General features: G+C 58.1%; 1 pseudogene; it reads right to left on the minus strand.

Annotated features, from left to right (window-relative positions):
• Positions 1 to 4,437: 4,437 nt before the first annotated feature.
• Positions 4,438 to 8,148, minus strand: LOC111171165 (melanoma-associated antigen 8-like; annotated as a pseudogene).

An 8,148-nucleotide genomic window follows, 5' to 3' on the forward strand; every position in this document is an offset into this window, starting at 1 on the left:
TACAGGATAGAAGGCTAGGGACTTCCCTGGTGGTGCAGTGGGTAAGAATCCACCTGTCAGTGCAGGGGACACAGGTTCGATCCCTGGTCCGGGAAGATCCCACAAGCCGCGGAGCCACTAACCCCGCGCGCCGCAACCACTGACCCAGCGCTCTAGAGCCCACGAGCCACAACTACTGAGTCCACGTGACACAACTACTGAAGCCCACATGCCTGGAGCCCGTGCTCTGCAACAAGAGAAGCCACCGTAATGAGAGGCCTGCGCACCGCAACGAAGAGTAGCCGCCGCTCGCTGCACCTAGAGAAAGCCCGCGCGCAGCAACAAAGACCTAACGCAGCCAAAAGTAAAAATAAAATTTAAAAATAATAACAAAAGAGCACTTGTTGCGTACGACTCAAGAAACAATAATAAAATAAAATAAAATAAAATAACGTTTTAAAAAAAGACAGATAGAAGGCTCGTCACCTTTTCTACATTTCTGGCCTCAGCTTTAGGAAGCTGCCTTTTTCCCAAGGAATGTTTCAAGTCTTCCAATTTGTTAGCATAAACATTTCCATAATATCCCATAATATTCCCCTATATCCTCTTTGTTAATGTACATCTGATCCGTAACGTTGGCCCTCTTTCATTCCTCATATTGGTGATCAGCGTTCTTTCTATTTTTCCGTGATTCATCGTTCTAGGACTTTCTCGGTTTCCTTGCTCTTTTGAAAGAAGCGCATGGCTTTGTTCATCGTGTCCATAATTTGCTTTCTATCACTGATTTCCTCTCTTAGCTCTCTTATTACTTCATTTTATGTTTCCTTTGCTCTTCTTCTAGCATCTCTAAATGGACTGTTAGCTCACTGAATTTATGTCCTGACTCTTTTCTAACAGAAGCATTTAGGGGAATACAGTTTCCTCCTGTCGCTTTTTGCTGCCTCCCACTAATTTTGGTAAGTTGTGCTTTTTTAGTATTCACGTTGAAATATTTTCTAAGTCCCTCTGTGATTTTTTCTTTGATCCATGGGTTTCCCAATATTTGAAGATATATTATCATTAGTACCATCAAATAGAATTCCCCCGTGATGAGAAAACCTATCATGTAAACTTGCAATACTGCTAAATTTATGGAGACTTTTTTACAACTCTGGTATGGCGTGTCCGGGTGAATGTGCAAAGCACCCTCGTAAAGAATCTGCGTACTCTGTGCGGAGGCCAGGGCCTTGCCCTGCCCACCCACCTCTGCAATTCCTGTGCCACCCGGACAGAGGCGACCTGAAGCTCTCGATGCCTAATGCAGTGGGCCAGAGCCCCTCCCTGGACCCCCACAAATCCATCTGCCATGGCCAACAGCCTCCACCAGATCACAGCAGCCCCAGCGCCTCCCCCTCTCAGCATCACTTACGCGCCCCGTGGCCAGGCGGCTCCTCCCCGGCCCCTCGCACTACATCCCCTCCATACACCCTCCCCCACCCACCAGCTGGTGGCGCTCCGCTCTGGGCCCTGGAAGCCGGGCGCCCCGCCATGCATACAGGTCAGACTGCCTCTCTCACCTCCCCACACGGGGGAGTCCTCCCCCGAGCACACTCAGCGCCGGAGGCTCTCGCTTCTCGTACCCCAGACGCACAGCCCACCCGTCTTGCCCCCGCCCACCCGGGAGCTGGAGCCCCCTAACTGCCACGAGCGCCCGCCCCCCCCACCCCACGCCCCGCCCCGGCGGGAGCTCCCCTAACGCCTACCGCACCCGCGCCCGGGAGTCCTCCCCATCGACCCCCGCCTCAGCCAGGAGTAGCTCCCCCTTCCTCCCGCCACACGCAGCAGCCGTTAGCCCTCCCCTCCGGTCTCGGCCCCGGGGCTGGGGCCCGCCCGGGCCGTCCTCCCCACCCCCGCAGCCAGTCGTCCTCTCCTCTGGCCCCCAAAGCCGGCCCCACCCGACCGGCAGGAAGCCCTCCGCTCCGGCCCCCACCCCACGCTTAGCCATTAGCCCCACCCTCTGCACCCCGACTCCAGAACGCCCCCCACCAGCCACCCCGGAAGCCAGCGGTCCTCCCCTCTGACCCGCTCACTGGGGGACCCTTCTCTCAGCCCCCTTCAGCCCGCTACCCTCTGCCGCCGCTCCCCCACTCCCAACCGAGCAGCCCGTAGCCCTCCCCCGACCTCCACTCCTTCCCAGGGCCCCCGGTACCTGCGGAGTCCAGACCCCGGCAAAGCCCCCGCCTGTCTCCTGACTTGCTCTGACTCTGTGGATGGCTCCGGAGTCCCGCTCACGAGGGGCTGAAGAGCTCGTCTCAGCCGAGCAGCCGGGAACTGTGCAGCTGACTGTCCCAGGCACTCTGTGCGAACGCCACGTGGGTTTCCGGGTGTTCCCGGAAGCCCCAGGAAGATGAGGGAGAAAGTTCTAGACGTCGCTTTACAGGGAAAGTGGTTGGATCAGAAGAGCACGTGAGGAGGCGCTTTGCTACGGAAGCAGCAGTAGCCATGCGCACTGAGGGCCTGAGGTCCCAAGGCTTGGCGCCTCCGGAAGCAAAAGACACGCCCATTGGCCTTCCACCAATAGGAAGGCCTCCCTGCAAGGCTGCGGAGTTGGGGGAGCAAACTTGGCGATGCAGAGCCCATTGTGGCAAGTACGTCCATTTGTCTTCACAGGTGGTTTCCTACTGTGATTGATAATGTCATAAACCTATTCTTATTTCTTTGGTTTGTTTTAATTTTTGAATTTTATTTTATGTATTTTTTTATACAGCAGGTTCTTATGAGTTACCCATTTTATACATATTAGTGTACCTTTGTCAATCCCAATCTCCCAATTCATCACACCCCCCGCCCGCCCCCACCATTTTCTCACCTTGGTGCCCATATGTTTGTGCTCTACGTCTGTGTCTCTATTTCTGCCCTGCAAACCGGTTCATCTGTACCATTTATCTAGGTTCCACATATGTGCATTAATACACGATATTTGTTTCTCTCTTTCTGACTTCCTTCACTCTGTATGACGGTCTCTAGATCCATCCACGCATCTACAAATGACCCAGTTTCGTTCCTTTGTACAACTGAGTAATAAATAATAGTAATAAAGCTCTTCTTCATATGGACTGATTTCTTGTCTAGTTGTATCAACTAGCCATCTTCTCACATGGCACAAAAGAATGAGGCAGCCGTCTGGGGCCTCTTTTATAAGGGAGGTAATCATTCATGAGGGCTCCCCCCTCATGGGCTAATCACTTCCCAGGGCCCCACCTCCAAATCCCATCCCTTTGGGGGTTAGAATTTAACAGGTGAATGAGGGGGAGAGGTTTACAAATATTCAGTCCATAGCAGTGTCTGTCCAACTATTGTTGCTCCTATGTTCCCTTTTTCCTGCTGAGATACTCAAGGTTTTCATTTACATTTTAACTTCTCTACTGCCTTTGTAGGCAATTATCAGTTTTCGCTAAAACTTTACAGTTCACCTATGAACTGGAAGAAAAACCCTCACGATGTCTGGGTCTGCAAAGTGCCTACCTTACCCTCTCCCTGGAGAGGTGTCCCATGGGTGCTGAGCAGGAATCGCACTCTGGACCCACGCCCTCACCCGCAGCAGCCCTTTCCCTCCATTGCCCACAGCAGAGGCCAGACTCAGAGGAAACGTTCAGGGAAATTTATTAAAGAGAAACATTGACTGAAACCATTGAACAGAGGGCATAACAACACACAGAGGAACTTCTAACGGCCACCAGAGTCCGGGGGTCACGGCGCCCCCACCAGTGTCCCCAACAATATGCCTCCACTACACCCCACCTGGCGGCCCTCCATCCCCCCACTGCCTCCCTTCCTGAGGGCCCTGCGGGTGGTGTCTCTCCAGGAAGATGGGTGCCGGCAATGCCCGCTCCCCCAGGTCAGCCACTCCCCCTCTGGTCCACATGCCCGGGGCCTAGCCCTGCCCTCTGTCTGGAACAGGAACGTCCCACAGCAGGGCACCCACCACTGAGTGGACGACGGGGTGTCCCGAGGAACAACGTGGTGGCCTTCAGTTGTACTGCTAATTACTTTCACATTTCCAAGTAAATTCCTATTCCAATGCCATGTTATCTTGTTCACCATCACAAAATAATATGGGAATCTTACAATTTGTTTTACACAATTGCAAAACTCTTGTCATTGAACTGAACTAATGCAAATACATGTGTGATTAATGTCATTTGCAAACTTAGATACTGAAGCTTATTAAGCCTTCTTTTATATGAGAGAATATGTGAAAAATTCCCAAAGAAAACAGAGATGAAATTCCATGTCATCATATACAACAGGAACCCAAAGATGCTACCCACTGAGTTCCTCCGACTGGCCCGGGACCTCACTGCTTAGAAGGCTAACCGCTCCCTCTTCAAACTCAGAGTGAAGGATCAGCCTCCTTTCCTGCCCCACAGGAGAAGCTGCTGGACGTGGGCCTGGAAGGAGCCTAGCTGCTGCTCTGGCTCAGGCTCCGCCTTCCTCATCGCTCACACCCTCTGCAGACACAGATGGGAAGGACCTGGGATCCAAGCTATTGACTCTGAGCAGATGCTGCAGGACCTGCCACTTGCTGGTCTCCGCGTAGGCCCGGGCACCCCACAGGAACTCGTAGTGGGCAGGGTCGCTCTGGGGCACCTGCCGGTACTCCAGGTAGCCCTCCTGCACCCACACTTTGGTGAGCAGCTCCCTGGGCTCCCCATAGATGCAGGGCTCCCTCCCAGCACACACCCCCATGTTGCCGAGCACTCCCCACACCTCCTCCTCAGGGCCGCGGTCGCCGAACAGGGCGATCACGCCCAGGACCAGCACCAGGTGGCCGGCCTCGGGCGTGCTCTGCCCGTTGCTCAGCATCCCATCCTAGGTGAGGCTCAGGGTGGGGACGAGGACATAGGAGTGATTGCTTGGGTCCACCTCCTTCACGTCGAGGCCAAGGACCAGCTGCATGCACTCGGAGGCTCAGCTGAAGACCACGGGGAAGTGGTCTGGGTAATCTTTGAGGATGGCAGCATTTCTGCCTTTGTGGTCGACTCCTTTGTGCGATAGTTGAGCAGCAGGAGCCTCACCAGGTCAGCCACCTTCTGATGTGGTGCATCTTGGAGCAAGGACTCAGCATCTTCCTGGTCATGCCAGGTGCTCGGCCCTTCCTCATCTGGGGTGCTGAGGCCGTCGTCTTCAGATTGGCTCCATGGAGGGGTGGCCATGGCAGTGGGGGAGGGGATCTGGGGGGGACTGGGTTCCCCAGCATCAGCCACCTCCTCCAGGGTGCCCAGGAACAGGACAGAGTAAGAAGAGGAGGCGGAGGACGAGAGGGATGCGGCCTCCTCCCCCACAGCCCCCAACAGCTGCGCCTCCACCGGACCCTGGGCCGGGACTGGGGCATGAAGGTCGGCCTCAGGCTGGCGGAGCTCACTCCTCTCAACCAGGGGCCTGATGACTGGGGTCAGGTCGCCGACGGGAGTGTGGGCAGGGGCGACAGGTGGGGACCTCGTACCTGGGGTAGAGAGGGGGTGTGAGTGGCCTCGGCGGAGAAAGGCACCCTGGGCAGCTCTGACAAACGCCACTTACAGGTCTCCTCTTAAAGGCTGCCCTCGGGCCTCACAGGGGTGCTCCTCCTGGGCGGCCTGTCCCCCGCCAACCTGAAGAAGGAAGTGAGGGGGCTCCTCAGGGTGCAGCCAGCACAGCCCCAGGTTTTGGGGCTGACAGGGCAGTGGGGTGACTTGGGTGTTGTGGGGTCCCCTCTGTTCTGGGAGGGGGAGCCCCTGGGTACACACTCAGGGCACACACCTCACCTTGATACCTGGCACTGCCTGGGCCTCCTCTGCTCTGTGCCCTGAGGACACAGTCTTCAGACCTGGGCCTTCACCTCCCAGTTCCTTGAGCCCCTATAAGAGGGATGGATGGGGCACCTCGGCTGTAGATTGTGGCACAGCCCTGTGCCCCTCGGTGCTGGGAGGAGGACTGGGCTTTACTCTGTGAGGTTCCCACTGTCCTGGCATGGGTGGCCCCCTCTGTGCTCACTCAGGGCAGGGCCTCCCCTTCCCCCTGGCAGGGCCTGGGCCCTCTGTCTGCTGTCTGAGTCAAAATTCTCAAACAAATTCCCTGCACTGACAAGAAGTGAGGGGCCCCGAATACTGGCTACACCTGCCCAGGGGCTAACAGGGGTCACAGGGGACAAAAAGGGGTGGCCGAACTCCGTGGGGTCCATCTGTGCTGGAACGATGGGTGGTCGGCTCAGTCTGCACCTTGACACCCTGCAGGGCCTGGGACAGCTCCCTCTGCTGACTATGACCAATCTCCTTCAGCCAAGGCCTCACCTCCATAAGACACCAGGAGAGGATGTGACAGGGAGTCAATGCTCCCACCTATTCTGGGACACCCATGGGTGACAAAAGGGGCAGGGCCGGCTGGGCTCCAAGTACTCTGTGTGAGTAGGGGTCTCCCCAGTCTTTTCCATGACCCTTGCCGGGGCCTGAGGCCAGACCCCCAGAGCATGGTTCCCTCCTCCCTGAGCCCACCCATCTGGAAATGAGGAGGGGGCAGTGAGACAGGTCCTGCCCGAGGTTTCCAGGGCTGACAGTTGGGTCAGGCCAGATGTCTGTGGGCCCCCGTTTGTTCCGGGGATTGGGCTCCCCCCAGTCCTCTCTCGGGGTCCACACCTTGACCCCTGGCAGGTCCTGGGACTCCGTCCTCCGCTGCCCTGATGTTTCCCCTCAGACCAAGGTCCTCGCATCCCTAGACACCTCCATCCCCAACCACGTGGCAGAGGTGAGAGCCTGCAACGTCCAGTCAGCCCTGCCCGGGACCTCCCAGGGCTGACAGCATGGGCGAGCTCCTCTGAGGTCCCCTCTGTTCTGGGGTCCAGGGTCCCCTCAGTCCTGCCTCAGGGTCCTCACCCTGACCCCCGGCAGGACCTGGGATTCTCCCCTCTGCCCACCTGAGGCCCCGCGCCTCATACCGGGGCCCCACTCTTTCTGGGACCCGGATGTCAGGAAGTTCTGCAAGGGGTCCTCCTGCCCTATGACCTCCCAGGGCCTACCCTGATCTGGGGCCCAGGGTCCCCTCTGTCCTCCCTCAGGGACCTCACATTGACTCCCAGCCGGACCTGTGATTCTCCCCTCCACCCACCTTAGGCCCCCCCCTTATACCAGGTCCCCAGTGTCTCTGAGACCCAGATGCGGAAGTCAAAACTCCTTGCCAAGTGCTCATTCCGTCCCGGGACCGCCCAGGGCTGATGGCAGGGGCAGGGATCTGTGGGGTCCCCTCTGTCTTCCTTCAGAGTCCTCAGCTGGATCTCTGGCAGGTCCTGGACGCCCCCTGTGTTGATCCGAGGCCGGACCCTCACACCAAGGCTTTCACTGTCCTGAGACCCCCAGGGGGAATCTATGGACAACACATCAGGCCCCCAAGCCCAGGGCTTCCCAGGGCTGAGATGATCCCGCGGGGGTCCCTCAGCCCTCCGTTGGCTACTCACCTTCTCTCCCAGCTGGTAGGGCCCACCCCCCACCCACCTGACTTTGGTCTCCTGAGACCCAGGCCCTCCCCAGCCAGGACCCCTGAGAGGGAAGCGGGGGTCGGGGGTGGCGCTTATTCCCACAGCTCAGCCGGTGGTCTCTCAGGGCTGACAGCAGGGCCAACCTGGATGCCTTGCGGCCTCCGAGTCCCCCTCACGGTTGTACCTTGACTCCTGGTGGGGCTGGGCTCCTTCCCTCTGCCGACCTGGCCCCGGCCTCCCTGACCCAGGCCCCTCCCTGCCCCTCCCAGGGGGATCAGTGCAGTCCCATCCTGACAGCATGCCAGGGTGGGGGGGCTCCCAGGGCTGTCGGGAGGGCTGCAGATGCATCCCCCTGGGGGCCCTCAGTCCTCCTCTGGTCCTCACCTCGACTCCAGGCAGCACCTGGGCCCCTCCCTCTGCCCACCTGAGACTGTGCCCCTCAGACTGAGCCTCTGAACCCCCGAGATCCCTGAGGAGTTGGGGGCAGCGGGGGTGATGGGCAGCCTGATAGCCCGGCCCGGGGTGCCCCAGGAGTCCCAGTATGGGTGGAGTTGTATGCTGGGGGACCCTCTGTTCCGGGCCTGCTGGACCCCTCCATCCTCACTCAGGAGGTTCCTCCTCAACCCCTGAGAGAAAGGCTGCAGTCCCAGCACAGATGCTGGAAGGGGGGCTGCCGTGCCCAT

The sequence above is a fragment of the Delphinapterus leucas genome, chromosome X (assembly GCF_059928025.1).
Source record: "Delphinapterus leucas isolate spDelLeu-1000000601 "Yukka" chromosome X, BTC_Dleu_Yukka2, whole genome shotgun sequence".
Lineage (NCBI taxonomy): Eukaryota > Metazoa > Chordata > Mammalia > Artiodactyla > Monodontidae > Delphinapterus > Delphinapterus leucas.